Source organism: Eleutherodactylus coqui, chromosome 5 (genome assembly GCF_035609145.1).
Source record: "Eleutherodactylus coqui strain aEleCoq1 chromosome 5, aEleCoq1.hap1, whole genome shotgun sequence".
NCBI lineage: Eukaryota > Metazoa > Chordata > Amphibia > Anura > Eleutherodactylidae > Eleutherodactylus > Eleutherodactylus coqui.
Window position 1 is genome coordinate 28,570,007 of NC_089841.1, and position 24,047 is coordinate 28,594,053.

General features: G+C 44.5%; 1 pseudogene; it reads left to right on the forward strand.

Moving 5' to 3' along the window:
* The first annotated feature begins 4,140 nt into the window (after positions 1 to 4,140).
* On the forward strand, positions 4,141 to 20,469 carry LOC136629166 (oocyte zinc finger protein XlCOF22-like; annotated as a pseudogene).
* The last annotated feature ends 3,578 nt before the right edge of the window (positions 20,470 to 24,047 follow it).

Here is a 24,047-nt window from a genome sequence, read left to right on the forward strand (position 1 = left end):
AATACACATACAGTACAAGAGGGTGTACATTACACACATACAGCTCTGCTACATCCACAATACACATACAGTGCAGGAGCATGTACATTACACACATACAGCTCTGCTACATCCACAATACACATACAGTACAGGAGCATGTACATTACACACATACAGCTCTGCTACATCCACAATACACATACAGTACAGGAGCCTGTACATTACACACATACAGCTCTGCTACATCCACAATACACATACAGTACAGGAGCATGTACATTACACACATACAGCTCTGCTACATCCACAATACACATACAGTACAGGAGCATGTACATTACACACATACAGCTCTGCTACATCCACAATACACATACAGTACAGGAGCCTGTACATTACACACATACAGCTCTGCTACATCCACAATACACATACAGTACAGGAGCGTGTACATTACACACATACAGCTCTGCTACATCCACAGAACACATACAGTACAGGAGGGTGTACATTACACACATACAGCTCTGCTACATCCACAATACACATACAGTACAGGAGCGTGTACATTACACACATACAGCTCTGCTACATCCACAATACACATACAGTACAAGAGGGTGTACATTACACACATACAGCTCTGCTACATCCACAATACACATACAGTGCAGGAGCATGTACATTACACACATACAGCTCTGCTACATCCACAATACACATACAGTACAGGAGCCTGTACATTACACACATACAGCTCTGCTACATCCACAATACACATACAGTACAGGAGCATGTACATTACACACATACAGCTCTGCTACATCCACAATACACATACAGTACAGGAGCATGTACATTACACACATACAGCTCTGCTACATCCACAATACACATACAGTACAGGAGCCTGTACATTACACACATACAGCTCTGCTACATCCACAATACACATACAGTACAGGAGCGTGTACATTACACACATACAGCTCTGCTACATCCACAGAACACATACAGTACAGGAGGGTGTACATTACACACATACAGCTCTGCTACATCCACAATACACATACAGTACAGGAGCGTGTACATTACACACATACAGCTCTGCTACATCCACAATACACATACAGTACAAGAGGGTGTACATTACACACATACAGCTCTGCTACATCCACAATACACATACAGTGCAGGAGCATGTACATTACACACATACAGCTCTGCTACATCCACAATACACATACAGTACAGGAGCATGTACATTACACACATACAGCTCTGCTACATCCACAATACACATACAGTACAGGAGCCTGTACATTACACACATACAGCTCTGCTACATCCACAATACACATACAGTACAGGAGCATGTACATTACACACATACAGCTCTGCTACATCCACAATACACATACAGTACAGGAGCATGTACATTACACACATACAGCTCTGCTACATCCACAATACACATACAGTACAGGAGCCTGTACATTACACACATACAGCTCTGCTACATCCACAATACACATACAGTACAGGAGCGTGTACATTACACACATACAGCTCTGCTACATCCACAATACACATACAGTACAGGAGCATGTACATTACACACATACAGCACATTTATATGCATGTTGCACGCAGATCTCTAAATGCACAACACACACATACAGCTCTGCTACATCCACAATACCTAGTACACCCTTTCGCTCATTTGAACAATTTTTTAAAATGATAATCCTTCCTTCTAAGAGGGCCCTTAAACTGAAAGCTGACTAAAGAGGTTGGCACCATTTCCACTTTCTCTACCTCAGGTTGTGTAGCAGATGGCTTCAAAAAACGGTCCCTTTTTTCTAAAACTTTTGGATGTAAAACAAGGCCATGATGGATGCTCTATGTGCAACACAGCCTGAGATAAAGCCTATAGAAACCCAGGAATGACCAGACTGAGAGCTGCAGGTCTGTGCAGCTGTCACTTCATCTCTCACTTCACCCTCCTGTATCTCAGGCTGTATTGTGGCCAGGACCAACATTCCACATTATGGGCTTTAAAACCAGCATAAAATCGGTCCTCCAGCCACAATACAGCCTGAGATACAGCTATTAGTAGCAAGGATATTCCACCTACGTTATTACCTACTGGAGTGCCTCCCTGAGAGATTCATGGTCAGCAAGAAAAGGGTTAAAGCAGCATGGTATTTATGCCACATAGTGAATGTTATGTAAGAGAGAAAATGTAATGCTAGAATGGCTGATCTGTAGTCGCCTCGTCTCCCCAAAAATCGAGTAAAGAATGCTCTAGAAGTCCTATATCCCTAAACAGCACTAATACAAACTGCAGCTCAGCCGGCAATAAACAACATCTCCCCCAGATCCACCAAAGGGGAATATGAGAAGTTCTGGGGTTCAGAGTTTGGAGTGTTAGATATAATGCGGGTGACTAATTGGGTGAGGTTGGTTCGAGCTCGGAATCACTCTATGGACACGTCATGTGTTACGTGGGCTGAGTCTCCGCTTTACTAGGTGGGTTTTATAGCAGCATACAAATGGCTGTATGCGGCGGGTGTAACAACCGTGTATTACAGGGGCCACATCATCCTGACATCACTGGGTACTCCTGTTATCACTAGATAAGCACTAGAGGGGCCGCACCCTCGGGGGAGGGGGGCTGTAGAACATCCTGCTTGCTTCTCCGTATGTCTTACAGAAGCGCTGTTCTACTGAAACACAAAACAAACTCATTAATACAAAATACAGTTTCCTCAGCAGAAAGCAGCTTTAATCAAAAAGGGTAATTTTTAAAAAAGAAGTAAAAGATAACCGAAACTATAGAAATGTGTCATCGCCGTATTCTCACCGGCACACTGAAATAGGAAGAACGTGTCCATTTACTGCACAGCGATGTACAAAAAGAACTATGGCTCAATCACGTTTTTTAAATAATTCCACCACAATTTTTAAAAACATTTCCTAATAAATGATCTTCTAATAGAATATTTTACAAAGTTCTCCGTATGTTAAATGAGGCTTTAAAAAAAGACTGCTTGTTCCTCCAGAGAAGCTCGCATACAGTTATGTTAGAGAAATAAAGCAATTGCCCCTGGGCGGTAGGGAAAAAATGGCTGCAGGAAGGGGTTAAAGGGAAGCTGTCCGGAGGATTCTGCTGCCCGATGTCACACATACATCCCAACACGCATGTACATTGCAGACATGTATATTGTCACACATACATCCCAACACGCATGTACATTGCAGACATGTATATTGTCACACATACATCCCAACACGCATGTACATTGCAGACATGTATATTGTCACACATACATCCCAACACGCATGTACATTGCAGACATCTATATTGTCACACATACATCCCAACACGCATGTACATTGCAGACATGTATATTCTGCTCTAAAACACTGCAGCGCTTCAGAGAAAACCCTGGAAAAAGCAGCTCTGAACTTGGAGAAGAGTCAGTGGGGCGGTCGCTGCCGACTTCTCCCTGCCTCACGGCTATCAGTCGATCTAATCTGGGTTGGGGAGAACCCTGTCAGGAATTTGATTTGCCTGTAGTTCGGGCTTCATAAAACTCTGACAGGTTCCCTTTAATATCTCCTTATAGGGGTTTTCCCATAACTTGCTTCATAACCACTCCATCTTTCCTGGCTGCTGCTGACCAGGACATGTGACTGCTGCAGCCAATCACTTTTTATGTAATGGGAAAATACTTCTAAATGTTTTCCCTTATTATCTCCAGTAAATTTAGTTTCTTATGTTGTTTGTGTTTTTTACATTGGTTCATATTCTTTTCATTCAAGTTCCTACCAGATTGCTTCATCAAAGATGGAGAAGGACAGAAACAACATGGCAGAAAGTGTATTAAATCTCACCCTAGAGATACTCTTCCAGCTGATTGGGGAGGTGAGAGATTCTGATGATGTCACATTACATCATTCTTATCTATAGTAATACCAGATGATGTCACTGAAGAGGGGAGAGATTCTGATGATGTCACATCACATCATTCTTATCTATAGTAATAACAGATGATGTCACTGGAGAGGTGATGGACTCTGGAAATGTCTGTAGTGATATTTATTAATGTCTCCCCACATACAGGATTACACAGTAGTGAAGAAGACCTCTAGTGATGGCTATCGGGCCCCTGTGTGTGATGGGTGGGGAAGACCCCGGAGCCCAATAATGGGGCCCCCACTTCACCCTCTGATACATGAGGACATCAATGTACAGAAGATTCTAGAACTCGCCAGCAAGATGATTGAGCTGCTGACTAGAGAGGTGACGCTGCAGGGAATGCTGGGACATTATACAGTAACAGCACTGGAGGCTTCTGGGTAATGACTGTATATTGTGTTGTCAGGTCCCTATAAGGTGTCAGGGTGTCGCTGTCTATTTCTCCATGGAGGAGTGGGAGTATTTAGAAGGACACAAGGATCTGTACAAGGACGCCATGATGGAGACCCGCCAGCCGCTCCCATCACCAGGTAATAGACAGGACTAAATCCACGGGGACTTTATTATCTGTATGTAAAGAATGACTTCAGTGTCCGTCTGTGTTTCCTGCAGTTCCATCCAGTAAGAGAAGCCCACCAGAGAGATGTCCCCGTCCTCTTCTTCCACAGGACCATCAGGTAGATGGAGATGTCCCTCTGATCTGTAGAAGGCTGTGAATCTTCTGTCTTTAGTCTTATTAGATGTCTTGCACTTGTGTGATGAGGCCGGTGGAGATGGCAGAATTACCGCTGACCAAAGACTAGAAATGAGCGAGCAGCAAAATTGTTCGGTGCTTGTTGCTCGAGTCGAACTTTCCGCGATGCTCGAGAGTTTGTTTCGAGTAGCGAACCCATTGAAGTCAATGGGCGACTCGAGCATTTTTGTATATCACCCATGCTCTGCTAAGGTTTTCATTGGTGGAAATCTGCAAAACCCCAGAAAGTGATGGAAACGACACAGAAACAGATAGGGCAGGCGAGGGGCAACATGCTGGGCTGCATTTCAGGTTCCCACGTCCCACTATTAAGCCACAATAGCGGCAAGAGTGCCCCCCCCCCCAACAATTTTTACTTCGGACAAACCCTCATTAGCAAGCCACGCCTTAGCTAAGCACCACACTACCTCCAACAAAGCACAATCACTGCCTGCGGGACACACCGCTGCCACTTCTCCTGGGTTACATGCTGCCCAACCCCCCCCCCCCCCCCCCGCACGGCCCAGTGTCCACAGCGCACACCAAAGTTTACCTGCGCAGCCTTCAACTGCCCTCATGCCAGACGCTGGCCTCATAGCCACACCACCCTCATGTCTATTTATAAGTGCGTCTGCCATGAGGAGGAACCGGAGGCACACACTGCAGAGGGTTGGCAGGGCCAGGCAGCGACCCTCTTTAAAAGGGGCGGGGCGATAGCCCACAATGCTGTACAGAAGCCATGAGAAATCCAATCCTGTGCCACCTCTGTCAGGAGCTGCAAACGTGGGCATAGCAATGGGGAATCCATGTGCCCACACAGTATTCATTCTGTCTAGGTGTCGCATAGCTCAATCGACACTGCAAGGGGAAAGCCGTCTGCGCTCTGCCCCCTACCCAAGTCAGTTAGTGTCTTTGTGCCATACAGGTCAAACACTGCGATGGGAACTAAGTGGGCACCAACAGCATAGGTGGGTCCTAGGAAACCCAAGACATGAACAAAAAATAAATCTGAGCGGCCAAACATGGCAGACTTGCACCGCGCCCACGACATAGGCCTCGGCCCACAGCTTCAGCAATCCTAGGCAGGAAGCGGACTTTCACTGCACCCAGGACATAGGCCTCTGCACAAACCCTCAGCAATCGCGAGCCTACAGCGGACTCCAATGCTAGCCTAGCTGTGCACGTCTCATTAGCGCTGTATTGGTCCTGTAGTTTGTCCCAAGGCAGTGCCCCGGATAGTAGAGCTTACGTCAAATGAAATACAGGTGGGCTTTGGCCCACACTGCATGCCCCAGTCAGACCGGGGTTTTTAATACATAGACACAGGCAGGTACAACTCCCTAAGGTGAAGTCCGTGTGGACCGACAGCATGGGTGGCTCCCTGGAACCCACCGGCGGTACATAAATACATCCCATTGCAGTGCCCTGGACAGCAGAGCTAACGTCTGAATAAATACAGGTGGGCTTCGGCCCAAATTGCATGCCCCAGTCAGACTCGAGTTTTTAAAAAGTATACACAGGCAGGTAAATCTCCCTAATGTGAAGTCCATGTGGACCGACAGCATGGGTGGGTCACAGGAAGCCACCGGCGTTACATTAATAAATCCCATAGCAGTGCCCTGCATAGCTGAGGTAACGTCAGATAAATTACAGGTGGGCTTTGGCAACTATGGACCTATTAGCGCGGTTTTATTTCATTGGTTTTCAGAATGTGGCCAGGATTAAGTGGGCCATGGTGGGGGGCTTTCTTATTGTGTCGTTTAAGGTGAGATTCTTGGACTGCTGCCAGGGGATGTTTTTGAGGCAGTACGTGTCCTGTCCCGTGGTTATATGCACCTTCCCAGTGACCGCGTCGCTGAAAAGTTGTGGCGCCTGGGGACCTAGTAGCGCGGCCTCGCCACCATCATGTCTTTGGGAAGCCTCTGTTTCCACAACCCTGTAACATAGCAGTAGCAGCAGTATAGGCAAAGCTGAGAATTAGTAACATTTCAGTGGTAAGAGTATGGACAGACCCCTGTAACATTTCATTGGCAGCAGTGAGGACAGACCCCACTAACATTTCATTTGCAGCAGTATACACAGACCCCTGTAACATTTCAGTAGTATCATTAGGGACAGGCCCCAGTAACATTTCAGTAGCAACAGTATAGACAGACCCCAGTAACATTTCATTTACAGCAGTATTGACAGACCCCAGTAACATTTCAGTAGTATCAGTTGCGACATGCCCTAGTCACATTTCAGTTCCAGCAGTGCAGACAGACCCCAGTAACATTAACGTAGAAGCAGTATGGGCAAAGCAGCAGATAAACATTTCCCTGGCAGCAGTGTAGGGAGAGCACAGCATATGTAACATTTCAGTAGTAGCAGTATAGACAGGCCCCAGTAACATTTACGTCAAAGCAGTATGGGCAAAGCAGCAGATAAACTTTTCCCTGGCAGCAGTGTAGGGAGAGCATACTATTGGTAAGATTTCAGTAGGAGCAGTATAGACAGGCCCCAGTAACATTTACGTAGAAGCAGTATGGGCAGAGCCCACTATTAGTTACATTTCTGTTATAGCAGTATAGACATGCCCCAGTAACATTTCCGTTGAAGCATTATGGGCAGAGCCCAGTATTAGTTGAATTACAGTAGTAACAGTATAGACCAACCAAGGTAACATTTCAGGAGCAGAAGTATCGGCAGACCGAAGTAACATTTCTGTTGCAGAAGTCTAGTCAGACCCCTCTAGCGTTACAGTGGCAGAAGTATAGGTAGGCAGAACAGAGTTACATTTCTGTAGCACAAGTTTAGGCCAACCCCAGACACAGTGGTGTACCATGAGTGCAGGCGAAGCCCATAAAATTACTTGGATTACATTGTAGGCGAGGGCCCGAAAAATTGGTGTACCGACAGTACAAATATACCCCAGAAAAATTGCCCATGCCCAACCCAGAGGGCAGGTGAAACCTATTAATCGCTTAGCTTACTGTGGCTTAATTTGTAACTAGGCCTGGAGGCAGCCCAGTCAAAATAAAAATTGGTTCAGGTGGAAGTTTCAATGCTTTAATGAGAATTGAAACAGATAAATATTATTTTGAAAAGTAATGAGCCTTTTGGCCCACAGAAAAATTGCCCGTTCGGGGTGATTACGTGAGGTTTCAGGAGGAGGAGCCAGAGGAGGAGGACGAATATCATACACAGATTGACAAAGCTCTTTAGGTAGCGCTGCTGTCCGCTGGTGGAGAAGAGAAGTCTGGGGAAATCCAGGCTTTGTTCATCTTTATGAGTGTAAGCCTGTCGGCGCTGTCAGTTGACAGGCGGGTATGCTTGTCCGTGATGATTCCCCCAGCTGCACTAAACACCCTCTGTGACAAGACGCTAGCCGCAGGGCAAGCCAGCACCTCCAGGGCATACAGCGCGAGTTCGGGCCACGTGTCCAGCTTTGACACCCAGTAGTTGTACGGAGCAGAGGCGTCACGGAGGACGGTGGTACGATCGGCTACGTACTCCCTCACCATCTTCTTACAGTGCTCCCTCCGACTCAGCCTTGACTGGGGAGGTGTGACACAGTCTTGCTGGGGAGCCATAAAGCTGGCAAAGGCCTTGGAGAGTGTTCCCCTGCCTGCGCTGAACATGCTGCCTGATCTCCGCGCCTCCCCTTCTACTTGGCCCTCGGAACTGCGCCTTCTGCCACTAGCTCTGTCGGATGGGAAGTTTACCATTAGTTTGTCCACCAGGGCCCTGTGGTATTGCATCACTCTCAAACCCCTTTCCTCTTTGGGAATGAGAGTGGAAAGGTTCTCCTTATACTGTGGGTCGAGCAGTGTGTACACCCAGTAATCCGTAGTGGCCAGAATGCGTCTAAAGCGAGGGTCACGAGAAAGGCATGCTAACAAAGTCAGCCAAGTGTGCCAGGGTACCTGTACGCAACATATGGCTGTCCTCACTAGAAAGATCACTTTGAGGATCCTCCTCAGGCCATACACGCTGAATGAATGGATGAGAGGCAAGCAGCATGGGTACCCTCTGCAGTGGGCCCAGCTGTCTCTTCCTCCTCAGGCTCCTCCCCCTCTTCCTCCACGCGCTGAGATATAGACATGAGGGTGCTCTGACTATCCAGCAACATACTGTCTTCCCCTGCCTCCGTTTTCGCCCGCAAAGCATCAGCCTTTATGCTTTGCAGAGAACTTCTCAACAGGCATAGCAGAGGAATGGTGATGCTAATGATTGCAGCATCGCCGCTTACCATCAGGGTGGAGTCCTCAAAGTTTCCAAGGACCTGGCAGATATCTGCCATCCAGGCCCACTCTTCTGTAAAGAATTGAGGAGGCTGACTCCCACTACGCCGCCCATGTTGGAGTTGGTATTCTACTATAGCTCTACGCTGCTGATAGAGCCGGGACAAAATGTGAAGCGTAGAGTTCCACCGTGTGGGCACGTCGCAAAGCAGTCGGTGCACTGGCAGATTAAACCGATGTTGCAGGGTCCGCAGGGTGGCAGCGTCCGTGTTGGACTTGCGGAAATGTGCGCTGACCCGGCGCACCTTGCCGAGGAGGTCTGACAAGTGTGGGTAGCCTTTCAGAAACCGCTGAACCACCAAATTAAAGACGTGGGCCAGGCATGGCACGTGCGTGAGGCTGCCGAGCTGCAGAGCCGCCACCAGGTTACGGCCGTTGTCACACACGACCATGCCCGGTTGGAGGCTCAGTGGCGAAAGCCAGCGGTCAATCTGCTCTGTCAGACCCTGCAGCAGTTCGTGGGCCGTGTGCCTCTTCTCTCCTAAGCTGAGTAGTTTCAGCACGGCCTGCTGACGCTTGCCCACCGCTGTGCTGCCACGACGCGCGACACCGACTGCTGGCGACGCGCTGCTGCTGCTGACACATCTTGATTGCGAGACAGAGGTTGCGTAGGAGGAGGGTGCTTTAGTGGAGGAAGCATACACCGCCGCAGATACCACCACCGAGCTGGGGCCCGCAATTCTGGGGGTGGGTAGGACGTGAGCGGTCCCAGGCTCTGACTCTGTCCCAGCCTCCACTAAATTCACCCAATGTGCCGTCAGGGAGATGTAGTGGCCCTGCCCGCCTGTGCTTGTCCACGTGCCCATTGTTAAGTGGACCTTGGCAGTAACCGCGTTGGTGAGGGCGCGTACAATGTTGCGGGAGACGTGGTCGTGCAGGGCTGGGACGGCACATCGGGAAAAGTAGTGGCGACTGGGAACTGAGTAGCGTGGGGCCGCCGCCGCCATCATACTTTTGAAGGACTCAGTTTCCACAACCCTATACGGCAGCATCTCAAGGCTGATAAATTTGGCTATGTGGACGGTTAACGCTTGAGCTTGCGGGTGCGTGGCGGCGTACTTGCGCTTGCGCTCAAACACTTGCGCTAGCGACGGCTGGACGGTGCGGTGCGAGACATTGCTGGATGGGGCCGAGGACAGCGGAGGTGAGGGTGTGGGTGAAGGCCAGGAGACCGTAGTGCCTGTGTCCTCAGAGCGGGGTTGGATCTCAGTGGCAGGTTGGGGCACAGGGGGAGAGGCAGCGGTGCAAACCGGAGGCGGTGAACGGCCTTCGTCCCACCTTGTAGGGTGCTTGGCCATCATATGTCTGCGCATGCTGGTGGTGGTGAGGCTGTTGGTGGTGGCTCCCCGGCTGATCTTGGCGCGACAAAGGTTGCACACCACTGTTCGTCGGTCGTCAGGCGTCTCTGTGAAAAACTGCCAGACCTTAGAGCACCTTGGCCTCTGCAGGGTGGCATGGCGCGAGGGTGCGCTGTGGGAAACAGTTGGTGGATTATTCAATCTGGCCCTGCCTCTACCCCTGGCCACCGCACTGCCTCTTGCAACCTGCCCTGCTGCTGCCCTTGCCTCCCCCTCTGAAGACCTGTCCTGAGTAGGCGTTGCAAACCAGGTGGGGTCAGTCACCTCATCGTCCTGCTGCTCTTCCTCAGAATCCTCTGTGCGCTCCTCCCTCGGACTTACTGCCCTTACTACTACCTCAGTGATAGACAACTGTGTCTCATCGTCATCGTCCTCCTCACCCACTGAAAGGTCTTGAGACAGTTGCCGGAAGTCCCCAGCCCCATACCCCGGACCCCGGGAACTTTCCAATGGTTGGGCATCAGTGACGATAAACTCCTCTGGTGGGAGAGGAACCACTGCTGCCCAATCTGAGCAGGGGCCCAAGAACAGTTCCTGGGAGTCTTCCCGCTCCTGAGCATGTGTCATTGTAGTGGAGTGAGGAGGCTGGGAGGAAGGAGGAGCAGCAGACAGAGGATTCGGATTTGCAGCAGTGGATGGCGCAGAACTGTGGGTGGACGATAGGTTGCTCGAAGCACTTTCTGCCATCCACGACAGGACCTGCTCACACTGCTCATTTTCTAATAAAGGTCTCCCGCGTGGACCCATTAATTGTGCGATGAATGTGGGGACGCCAGAAACGTGCCTCTCTCGTAATCGCGCAGCAGTCGGCTGCGATACACCTGGATCAGGAATTCGGCCTGTGCCCACACCCTCACTTGGCCCTCCGCGTCCTCGGCCGCGTCCACGTCCTCTAGGCCTACCCCTACCCCTCAGCATGCTGTATTACCAGTGATTTGATTTCCCAGGCAGGAAATAAATTGGCGCAAGCCTGCTGTTAAACGTAGCTGGCTGCGTATGATTTCTTTACGTTCTCCACCCACAACACACGTACCCAGAACGCTGAGGACTGTCAGAGGCAGGCCAAATAGAATGTTTCCCTTTTTTTTAAAGAAAAGGCCCACTGACTATATTCAATCAGATAAGAAATGTGTTCCACAGAACTGCAGTGTTATATGAAGTGCAGCAGAGCGGTGATTTTTCCCAGGCAGGAAATAAATTGGCGCAAGCCTGCTGTTAAACGTAGCTGGCTGCGTATGATTTCTTTACGTTCTCCACCCACCACACACGTACCCAGAACGCTGAGGACTGTCAGAGGCAGGCCAAATAGAATGTTTCCCTTTTTGTTTAAAGAAAAGGCCCACTGACTATATTCAATCAATAATATATGTCTTCTGGCCCTGCCTACACAATTCTGTCCCTGTAGTATTACTGCAGGGCGCAATGCTCTGCACAGCCGATTTTGAAAAAAAAAAAATGCAACACTGCTAACAGCAGCCTGCACAGTACTGCACACGGTTAAATGTGGCCCTAAGAAGGACCGTTGGGGTTCTTGAAGCCTACACTCACTCCTAACACTCTCCCTACAGCAGCTCCAACACAACAGCACTTTCCCTCAGCTATGTCAGAACGCATCTGTGGCGAGCCGTGGGAGGGGCCGATTTTTATACTCGGGTGACATCTGATCTCGCCAGCCACTCACTGCAGGGGGGTGGTATAGGGCTTGAACGTCACAGGCGGAAGTTGTAATGCCTTCCCTGTCTTTCAATTGGCCAGAAAAACGCGCTAACGTCTCAGAGATGAAAGTGAAAGTAACCCGAACACCGCGTGGTGCTCGTTAAGAGTAACGAGCATCCCGAACACCCTAATATTCGCCCGAGCATCAAGCTCGGACTAGTACGTTCGCTCATCTCTAATCTTTATCTAATGATACAACTATCACAATAAAAGCAGCTGATAAGGGCGGGGCGTTTGTGGTAATGGACACTACTAAATATCTTAATGAGGTCATGCGACAATTATGAAGCATTGAAGTCTGATCCCACTGCTCGACTTCAAATTCAGAATTTTACTGAATGATGCTATGATGGACGGCACCATTGATGCCAAACTCCTTCGCTTCATTGATGTCCTACATCCTAAATCTCCAACCCTCTACATCCTACCTAAAATTCATAATGATTTGTTGAACCCCCTTGGAGACCGATTGTCTCAGCATGTGGTTCTATCTTCACAAACGCAGCAATATTCCTTGATAAAATACTACGTCCTTTTGCCAACAATGCTCTCTCCTTCGTACAAGATACTGGTGACTTCCTATCTAAAATCTTTTATCCCGCGGGTTGTTTTTGTGAGTGCCGTGGTCTCCTCTCTTCTACAGCCCATAAATGCCAATTTTGGGATCCTCGCCTGTTGTGAGAGTGAGGGTCTACCTTCTTGTGTGATGCATTCCCAATATAATACAAATACATTAGTAGCCTGCACAAAAGCACAGCCAACACCCAACATATGCATTATAGCCAGCTGTAGTTACTCCACACACATACAATCCTGCCTTTACACTCAGGGCAGACCACTTAAACCATGCACGCAAAACAAAAATTCTGGGTGAAGGCTCGTGTCCCAGAATGGCGAGCAGATGACAATCAATGATATTAGAGGCTTCCTCAAAGTGATAGTTTAGTCTAACTGCGCTCACAATGTATGGTCCTCTAGACCCGCTTATAATTTCTACCCCTGGTCCCGGGGAGTCAGTGATTGGAAAGGGTTTAAATACCTCCAAGCTCTTGTGTATGTGTCCCATTTAATTTGAACACTATGTATATGCAGGAATCCCCTACCAGACTCATTGGGCAGAACTGTCGCTTCTACATTTTTCTGGGGTGAGAGCATACGACAATTCCCTTGGACCTCTGAATGACCCAGGGTGATAACCCTACTTCATTCCATAAGGACATACAACTTCGCATTGATAACCTCCGTATCTAATTAAAAATGTTATCACTTGGCCTAAGGACCCCAGTCATGTCAGAATTGGGAACCAGGGACACCAGAACTGCGACGGTGACAAGAGGGGATCCTCTACGTCTAAAGGAAAGAAGGTTTTATCACCAACTCAGAAGGGGGTTCTTAACTGTAAGAGCAGTGAGACCCTGGAACTCTCTGCCTGAGGAAGTGACAAAATCGATCGAGGAGTTTGAGGGAACTAGATGTCTTTTTAGAGTGCTACGATATTACAGGGTATAGACATTTAATAACCGGAAGGGTTGTGATCCGGGTATCTTCCAATCATCCGTCTTAGAGGCAGGTAGGAACTTTTTCAAATGTTGATCCAGTGATTGTTCTGATTGACACAATGGAGTTGAGAAGGAATTTTTTCCTCCAAAAAATGAGCAAATTGGCTACTGCCTCCATTAGGGTTTTTTTTTTTGCCGCCTTCCTCTGGATCAACATGCAGGAGTGGGTGGAAACGGGCTGAACTGGATGGACACTTGTCTTTTTTCAGCCTAGCATACTATTTTACTATGTTAGATGAGCTTCAAATCAAATGTCATGAACCCGGTGACAGAATCCCCTTAACGAGCAGTTGTAATCTAAGTAAATCTGCACCCACTTTGACATGACTCTGATAACTACTGCTGTCAGGTCATTTTTGGTCATCATGATGATTAATGATCATTTCTAGTGATGTAAAACCTTCCACACGACTTCTCCAAGCGTCTGCTGACTCTTACAACATTTGTCTCACAGCTTTTGTTCCAGGATGAAGATTTAACCAATATTAATGCTACAGAGAAAAATGTGAGGGGCGATCAGCGATGTAAAGAGGGGATTCCTACAGGTAACCGCCCAGGTGAGTAGTAACCACTAAATACAGCAGAGAAGAGTCACAGTTTCTCCTCGGTCACCGGCTGCAGATAGCTATGTAGATTCCATGGCGACCTAGAGCAAAACTAAGAATGCTCCTCCCCCACTGGGATAAATATAATATTATATTTTCTTATCTATGGGGCCAAACCTTGTTTCAGCGCACTCTCCCCATCAAGCTGCCCACTATAGTTTCACTAGGTAATAGTGTCACCCCTCCCCCCACCGTTGTGATCTCCCTTTATGTAATAGTGCCCCCTGCTGTTGCCTCAGTTAGTAATGCGACTTCCTCTGAGACTCCGAACATTGGTATAGCTAGAGTCCTATGGGCCCAAGAGCAAACTTTAAACACCAAAAGATTTAATTCCATATAATTTATGTCCATCTCCAAGTGGCAGCATCATACTTCCATGTCCCCCAAACTACTCCCTCATCCTCCAAGGTCCTGCAAACAGTCCCTATCATCCTCCAAAATGCTCACATCATGTTCCACTGTACCCCAAACAGCCCCCATGCTCATCAATGTACCTGAACAGACCCCATTATCCTCCACTTTTCCCCATCATTCTCAGTTGTGTTGTGTACTCTCTCACCGGCTCACAATGTGACCTCACTTCTTTCCCCCCGACGCGGTCACTCAACTACAGTGAACACTGGAGCCGGGAGGAAGGTCACTCTTTCAGCCTGTGAGAGAGAGCGGGACACAGCAGTACTGTGAGTAAGACTGTCAGCACTAGTAGCGGCAGGAGCTGCCATAGCTTTGAGAGCAGGGGCAAACTAGGTGGCCATAAACATGTGTGGGGCAACCCAGCTTGGTTGTCACCTGCCCCCCTGCCCCCGGCCTAGTCCTGGTCTGACATGACAGGATATAGAATTATTGTATGTACTAAGCTGTCTTATAGATGAGCAGCTCTATATTTGCCGTATACTGTGTGTTACTGACATCCGGCTTCATGGGAGATTTTATATGAGTTCTTTTAATGGAAAAACAGAAACTGATCTTGGTGCAGAAATGGCCGAACTCCATCTGTATGGAAAATACTATTTCTGTAGCTTGGGCTCGGAGATCTACCGGGAGCAGGAACCCAGAGGTTGTACAGCACTCTGCTGTCCAGTACTTTTCATGACCCTTTTTCAGACCCCTGGGACCCCCATGTTATTGATGAAAACCAGAATTTGCCATAAGTCCCGATTCACATCTGTAGTTTTTGGTGATGTTTTCTGCACCAACAATCACTTGGTCTTTAAGTGAGCTGCAAACCAAGTGACTTCTCTGAGTGAGCGATTCTCACTCACTCGCTCTGTCAGGATCCGTGTTTACATGGGCTGACAGTCATCCGTAATGGCTCTTTTCAGTGATTACTCTAGTGGCTGTCAGGCTGTGTAAAAGCACCCTTAGATGATGATTACATTTTGCTACATGACTTGTTATTTGTATAGAAATGTTATAAAATATCAGCATCATTTATAAGGTTTGTAGTATTAAAGAATAATTAGCTTTACTCTCTGCAGATGACGGTACCGGGAGCTCAGAGGAATGTCTGATATCTGCAGATACTAAAGCAGAGGATTGTGGTATCACACAAGATACATATGAAGAACCTGCCATTATCCCAGATATCCCCTCAGCCCATCACAGCCAAAATACATCATCTGATCCTCTTATACAGGTCCCACCTTCTGATCCATCACACACTGATAAACATCAAGAAACCCATACAGGGAAGAAGCCGTATTCATGTAAAAAATGTGCAAAACGTTTCCGAGTTAAATCACATCTACTTACACATCAGAGAACTCACACAGGAGAGAAGCCGTTTTCTTGTTCAGAATGTGGGAAATGTTTTACAGCGAAATCAAGCCTTGTTACACATCAGAGAATTCATACAGGAGAGAAGGCATTTTCTTGTTCAGAATGTGGGAAATGTTTTGTACGGAATCACATCTACTTACACATCAGAGAATTCACACAGGAAAGAAGTTGTTTTCTTGTTCAGAATGTGGGAAAAGTTTTACACTGAAATCAAACCTTGTTGATCATCAGAGAATTCACACAGGAGAGAAGCCATTTACCTGTTCAGAATGTGGGAAATGTTTTGCAGCAAAATCAGTCCTTGTTTATCATCAGAGAATTCACACAGGAGAGAAGCCATGTTCTTGTTCAGAATGTGGAAAATGTTTTGCAGCGAAATCAACCCTTGTTTATCATCAGAGAATTCACACAGGAAAGAAGCCGTTTTCCTGTTCAGTATGTGGGAAATGTTTTGCAGCGAAATCAACCCTTTTTAAACATCAGAGATTTCACACAGGAGAGAAGCCTTTTTCCTGTTCAGAATGTGGGAAATGTTTTGCAGTTAAATCATTCCTTGTTGATCATCAGAGAACTCACACAGGAGAGAAGCCATGTTCTTGTTCAGTATGTGGGAAATGTTTTGCAGCGAAATCAACCCTTTCTAAACATCAGAGAATTCACACAGGAGAGAAGCCTTTTTCCTGTTCAGTATGTGGGAAATGTTTTGCACAGCAATCAACCCTTTCTAAACATCAGAGAATTCACACAGGAGAGAAGCCATTTTCCTGTTCAGAATGTGGGAAATGTTTTACACAGAAATCAAACCTTTTTACACATCAGAGAATTCACACAGGAGAGAAGCCGTTTTCTTGTTCAGAATGTGGGAAATGTTTTGTATTTAAAGCACAGCTAATACGGCATCAGAAAATTCACACAGGTAAAAAGTAAATTGACATGTCATACACAAGAAAAAGGAAGCAATTTAGGGCACTAAATGATGAGTAAGAAATGTATGTAATTACTGATAAACATCTGTTATCCAGAAACAAATAGTATCCAGATATCCCACCTTTATATCAGCCGTGTACATAGAATATTTCACACTGATACATATAACTGCGTCTCTAAACTTCTTTCTAACTGTTGATAAAAGTTTACTTGCATAACTTACATGTTTGTATTTGGGCTGATCTTTCTTCTTCCCTTAGCCGATGTTTCCTCAGAACTGATGGAGATGAGGGAGAGCTGGTACCCATTATGTGTATAAGCAGTGAGGGGAGAATCACTGCAGATCCCGGACTTTGTGGAGTTTGTTAGGATATTTTTTGGTTTTGAGAATGACCCTTTCATGGATGATAACTATAAGAACCGTATTCCACCACTGAGCCCAGCAAGGGCGTCTCCCCTCCATCTCATCACTATAGGGTCATATACTAGGAAGAGTCGCACACAGTAATATACAGCTGTGATCACATGGGAAAGGTTCTACAACTCCAGTGTAACATATCAGACTTTATTTATACAGGACTCCAAAACTTGGGGCGCAAGCAAGCCACCTACACGTTTCACACTCAGGTGAGCTCTTAACAGAATTCAAGAGGGCCAAGAGTTTTATACATAAGTGATAACTTGGGAAAGCTGCTGAGACATAATAGTCCATATTGGGGTCAAACATTTACAAATCCGGTGGATACTGCCAACAGAAATACATAAGATCTTACTTAGACTTCAAGCCTAACAAAACCCGGACACACATCTCCGTAATCTAGTAAGACTCATGTAGGAAAGGTTTTCTGCGCCAATCACCTACCTGAGAGAGAGGATTAACCCCTTCAATGGCTATAATGTATAAAGAAGTATAATCTTATGTATTTGTACTGACAATATCTGCCCGATCTGAGATTTACATTTTCAAGTTCTGGGCTGATTGAATGTAATTGTTTGCAAGGAGGTCAAGAGGGGTGTCCTTAAGAGCATCGGGAAGGGGGGAGTGGAGACACCTGGGGGTGAGTGGGTTGGGGATGATGTAGTATCTCCCCCAAGGAGAGCACCCAGAAGGCTTGCTATTCTCAATTATTGTTTTACAGACTTTTTAAAACCTCATACATAATTTAAGGGAATGCTTCCATCCAATAGGTGGGACTGCAGAGATGTTGTTCAATTTTCCTTGTTTGCAGGTCTGAAGTAGAAATTCACATTCCTTGTTACTGGACTAATTATTTACTGTTCTGGTTATCTCCCATGTTCTTTATCTAAATGCTATTTATCTAAACCTGCCTGTGCCCTCTCACCCTCTGCCATGTTCCTGCCCTCCCATGTGATCATGTGTAGTTAGAAAATACAGCTATAGATTTGTTCCATTATAAGCCTGAGGAAGGGCCCCGCACAGGTCCAAAAAATCACTTTAACATCATATATTTTGTTAGCCATTTAAAGCTATCATATCTACAAGGTAACTTGATTTCTGTAACTGAGAACAATCACATGTTTGCACCCTGATATGGACTATTGTGCCGTACTATCTCTTCAAAGTTACAACTTGTATAGATAGATGTATAAAGGCATTCCCTATATCCTTAGTTTTGTGATCAGGCTTCACAGGTAACACATTTCCACCGCCACAGCGGTCTCAGTCACATCTGACATACCATTGCTTGAACACACATTTAAAACGTCCTTCTAAAAACAGCTGATAGCCCTTATACATTACGCTCACTAGGGATCCTCCCTCCTCCCAGCAAACCTTATAAAGGCTGGGGGATATTTCAGAGATCTTACACAATATATTCATCTATCAATCATTAGCTACTTTCAGTATATACATATGACCAATGATATCCTTGTATGCAGACATTATTCATAAAATGAAGTCGTGGTTACTTTAGAGATACTGAGGGAAAAAAAATATGTCAAGCGCTGCGGAATAAGTTGGCGCTATACAAATAATAATAATTATTATTATTATATTATGTTCACCATTTTGCATAGTTCTCTGCGTTACCCAGGAAACACCATGTGGAGGTAACCATGCAACGTTTTCTTTATATAAAATGACATCAGGAAGTGAGAGAATTAGATTACATATGTAAAATTTGGACACTAATTCTTTTGCGCTTAGAATTGAATAATCGAGTTGGGACCCATTAGCTTTTCCTATTTATGACATAATCAATGCTCGTGCCAAATTTCCCATTTCTATGACACCGGAATGGAAAAAAATTACATTCCGCACGTAAAATTTTGACGCCAATTCTTTTGCGCTAGAATTGAATAATGGAGTTGGGACCCATTAGCTTTTCCTATTTATGACATAATCAATGCTCGTGCCAAATTTCCTGTTTCTATGACACCGGAAAGGGAACAAATTACCTTCCGCACGTAAAATTTCGACGCCAATTCTTTTGCGCTAGAATTAAATAATCGAGTTGGGACCCAATAGCTTTAACTATTTATGACATAATCAATGCTCGTGCCAAATTTCACGTTTCTATGACACCGGAAAGTGAAAAAATTACATTCCGTACGTAAAATTTGGACGCCAATTCTTTTGCGCATAGAATTGAATAATGGAGTTGGGACCCATTAGCTTTTCCTATTTATGTCATAATCAATGCTCGTGCCAAATTTTAAGTTTCTATGACATTGGGAAGTGACAGATTTAGATTATGTACGTAAAATTTTGACGCCAATTCTTTTGCGCTAGAATTGAATAATCGAGTTGGGACCCAATTACTTTTCCTATTTTGGAGATAATCTATGCTTGCGCCAAAATTCATGTTTCTACGATATCGGGAAGTTGGAGAACTTTTGGCGAGTCAGTCAGTGAGTCAGTGAGGGCTTTTAGCTTTATATATATATACTAGCTGATGTACCCGGCTTCGCCCGAGTTAATTTGCTACTGGTGTTTATCTGGTGTTCACACGGAAAATCTTATGAAGTCGTCGTTACTTTAGAGATACCGGAAAAACATATGTTCACCATTTTGCAGAGTTCTCTGCGTTACCCAGGAAACACCACGGGAGGTAACCATGCGACGCTTCCTTTATATAAAATGACATCAGGAAGTGAGAGAATTAGATTACGTACATAAAATTTGGATGCTAATTCTTTTGCACTTAGAATTGAATAATCGAGTTCGGACCCATGTAGGGGAAATCCAATATGGCTATATTGGGTCGGTGGTCTTTAGTAATGGACAATGAACCTGTATGCGTGAATTTAACATTCTGTATAACCAAATGTCATGTTGCCTTCTATTCTGATACATTTATGCAATATCTATACTTCCGCTTAAATGAAACATCTTTTTCTCTAACTCTGCTGACAAAGATGTTATTTAATATAAACACGCTGTATTTTTCCATCTGTTTCATAATTTTAGAAGAAGTAAGGATCAGACAGATAACCGCACTTAAGACAAGTACCGCTTTTAGATACCGCAACAAGTACCCAAGCAATTTTACTGGAAACGTATGCAAATAACATGAGAGATTTAAGCAATTACTAATTCATGATATAGCCTCCAATCATATCGGTTTTGACACACATGGGGCGAGACAGCCCATTCTACTCTCCGGAGTGCTACCACGTGACGGGCAATACCAGATGACCGGATGAAGGAAGACGCTTATCCAATAATCAAACAATACGCTGTATCTATGTACCCTTTGGCCTGCCCCAAAAGGGCAGATATGTTAAACTTTATAAAAGAGGCTAAACGCCCAGAAATAAACAGGAAGTTTTCTTAATCTGAATAAACGCAAAACAATCCAATTGCAGGAATACAGCTTATTGTGGAAAAACTTGCTTTTTATTTTCTTTTGGTGCTTGAATGATACAGAGAACGCGTTTCGGTTATGAAACCTTGTTCACCTCTGACTAACAAAGCCATTATGCAAACCTTAAAAAGGTTTAGTGAAAATAAGTGAATTAAAAACACATGTGCAATTAACCCATGGCAGTCTATTATTTCAATTACCAAAACCTGTCCATCCTGCAGGAACTTGTCTTGGATGTTATATATATGCATGATATATTAAATGATATATAGAAACGAACATTCATGTATTATATGCTCCACTCAATAACATAAAATGTGAAATCCATACATCATCATTGCAGAAGCAAAAATAAAAATAACAAGATTTGCATAGAGGTCAGAGTCTAGCAGAACTATGTTACCCCCTTTGTCAGATTTACGTATGACTAAGTCCTTATTATCCATAAATTCCTTCAAGCCAATTTTTTCTTTAGTAGTGAGATTATCTTTCTTCTTTTTTCTACATACATTGGTTTCCTTGATTTTAAAAAGTTCTTTTTCTATGGCCAGTTGAAAGTCATCCATGTGTTTTGTTCTGGCATTCAAAGGGTAGAAACTTGGGTTGGGGATATGGAAATTGATCTTGTTTACGTTCTTTATATCAACCAATTCACTTCCACCTTCTTTTTCCAACTCTAATAGATCTTTGGTTGCCAGAATTTCCTTAAAGGTACAGTCCTCAAATTCATTGGTATATTGATAGTTAGAAAAAACATCATGTGGATTTATGTTTGTACTCCAGTTTTTATCAGAAAAATATCTTTTAACTGTCAAGGATCTGATGAACCTATTTACATCCAGTAGTGTGTCAAATAAAGAAAAGTCATTTTCCGGAGAGAAACTCAAACCTTTGTTTAGGAGACATATTTGTTGTTCTGAAATAATAAATGGTGTTAGAACAATAACATTTTTATTCACATTCTCCGATTCCTGCTGGGATATCTTTTGTTTAAAGTTGCCTCGTTTTTTTGCATTTTCTTTCTCATACTCAGACCGGATACACCGGGTTCTGGGCTAGACATGCTACAGCTGGACGAATCTCTTTCTGTAGTGTGTCCTTCAGTATCGGTTGTGGAAAAAGTGACTTTATTGTATTTTCTTTTTCTGTCTCTGTTATTACGTTTTAGTATAGGTCTGAATTCTCCTCTATACATGCGTTTATTGGTCCAATTATAAACACTATTTGTATCATAATCTTTTCTGTCCCTTTCCAACTTGTTTCTTTTTGTGTACATAATATTCTCTTCCATCTTTGTGATGTTATTTTTTAATTTTTTATCCATATGGCACCATTCCTCCGTTTCAACCATTTTCATCAAAGATTCTTCTATACTTTTTATGTCAATTTCAAGTTGCTTCAATTTTTCTGCTTCGTGTTTTACTATTAATTGCATTAATTTGATGGAACATTCAGATAATATATCATGCCATTTCTCTTTAAACTCGGTGGAATATTCAAATGTAGGTTCTTTTTTCAATCTTAAACCTCTTGGTATCATATTAAGTTGTATATATTTATCCAAACTATTCATATCCCACCAAATTTTAGTTTCTTTTTTTCTTGCCTTCTCCAACTCAAATAGAAGCTGTTCCACATTACTATTTCTAGGAACATTGCCTGTTGTGGAGCCAAATAGTTCAGCTAATTTGGCCAGTCTCTGGTCTGCTTCTGAATTCATATTGGTTGGAGAAAAAGGGGTTTTTTCAAAGCACCTCGCTGGAGTTTACACAGCGATATATTAAGCGGAGTAATGAAAATGATTTCAAACTTCGAGGGTAAATAGCACTTCAATGTAAGGTAGAATGTACTGTTATTAATTATAATGTGTTGCTGCCTGCATTATTATATACCAATAATTTGTGTTTTATTTCTATGTTGCTGTCAGAAGGTTTATTTTTATTCTTATTCTTATTTTTATTTTTATTTTTATTTTTGCTTCTGCAATGATGATGTATGGATTTCACATTTTATGTTATTGAGTGGAGCATATAATACATGAATGTTCGTTTCTATATATCATTTAATATATCATGCATATATATAACATCCAAGACAAGTTCCTGCAGGATGGACAGGCTTTGGTAATTGAAATAATAGACTGCCATGGGTTAATTGCACATGTGTTTTTAATTCACTTATTTTCACTAAACCTTTTTAAGGTTTGCATAATGGCTTTGTTAGTCAGAGGTGAACAAGGTTTCATAACCGAAACGCGTTCTCTGTATCATTCAAGCACCAAAAAGAAAATAAAAAGCAAGTTTTTCCACAATAAGCTGTATTCCTGCAATTGGATTGTTTTGCGTTTATTCAGAGCCAGAAGTAGCCGGATGGCAACAGCTTGTGAGTATACTTGCTTGCGGAACTGAGGCTTGCAGCACATGAAGATAAGGTGGGACTTTTTGTTTTTTGTTTCTTAATCTGAACTTGTGTCAGACTGATTACTTCGGACGGTGCGCACTGTCCCCCCAACCTTTAATCATTTAATCTGGAAGGGTGTGAACATTCCTAAATAATCAAGTCGGTGGACGCAAAGGAAATCCACGACACCCATTAACTTTTCCTATTTATGACATGTTCAATGCTTATGGCAAATTTCATGCTTCTATGTAGAGATGAGCGAGTATACTCGGTAAAGGCAAATGCTCGAGCGAGCATTGCCTTTATCGAGTACCTGCCAGCTCGAGATGAAATGTTCGGGTGCCGTCGCGGGAAAGCGGTGAGTAGCGGCTGTCAGCGGGGGGGAGAGAGGGAGGGAGAGATCTCCCCTCTGTTCCGCTCCGTTCTCCCCCGCAGCTCCCAGCCCGCCGCCGGCACCCGAACATTTCATCTCGAGCGGGCAGGTACTCGATAAAGGCAATGCTCGCTCGAGCATTTGCCTTTACCGAGTATACTCGCTCATCTCTACTTCTATGACATTGGGAAGTGAGAGATTTAGATTATGTAGATAAAATTTTGACGCTAATTATTTTGTGCTAGAATTACATAATCGAGTTGGGACCTAACTCGATTAACGTGTCCTATTTATGACATAATCAATGCTCGTGCCAAATTTAACGTTTCTATGACACCGGAAAGTAAGGAAAATGCATTCCGTACGTAAAATTTGGATGCTAATTCTTTTGCGCATGGAATTAAATAATCGAGTTGGGACCCATTAACTTTTCCTATTTATGACCTAATCAATGCTCGTGCCAAATTTCACGTTTCTATGACAGCGGAAAGTGAGAAAATTACATTCCGTGCGTAAA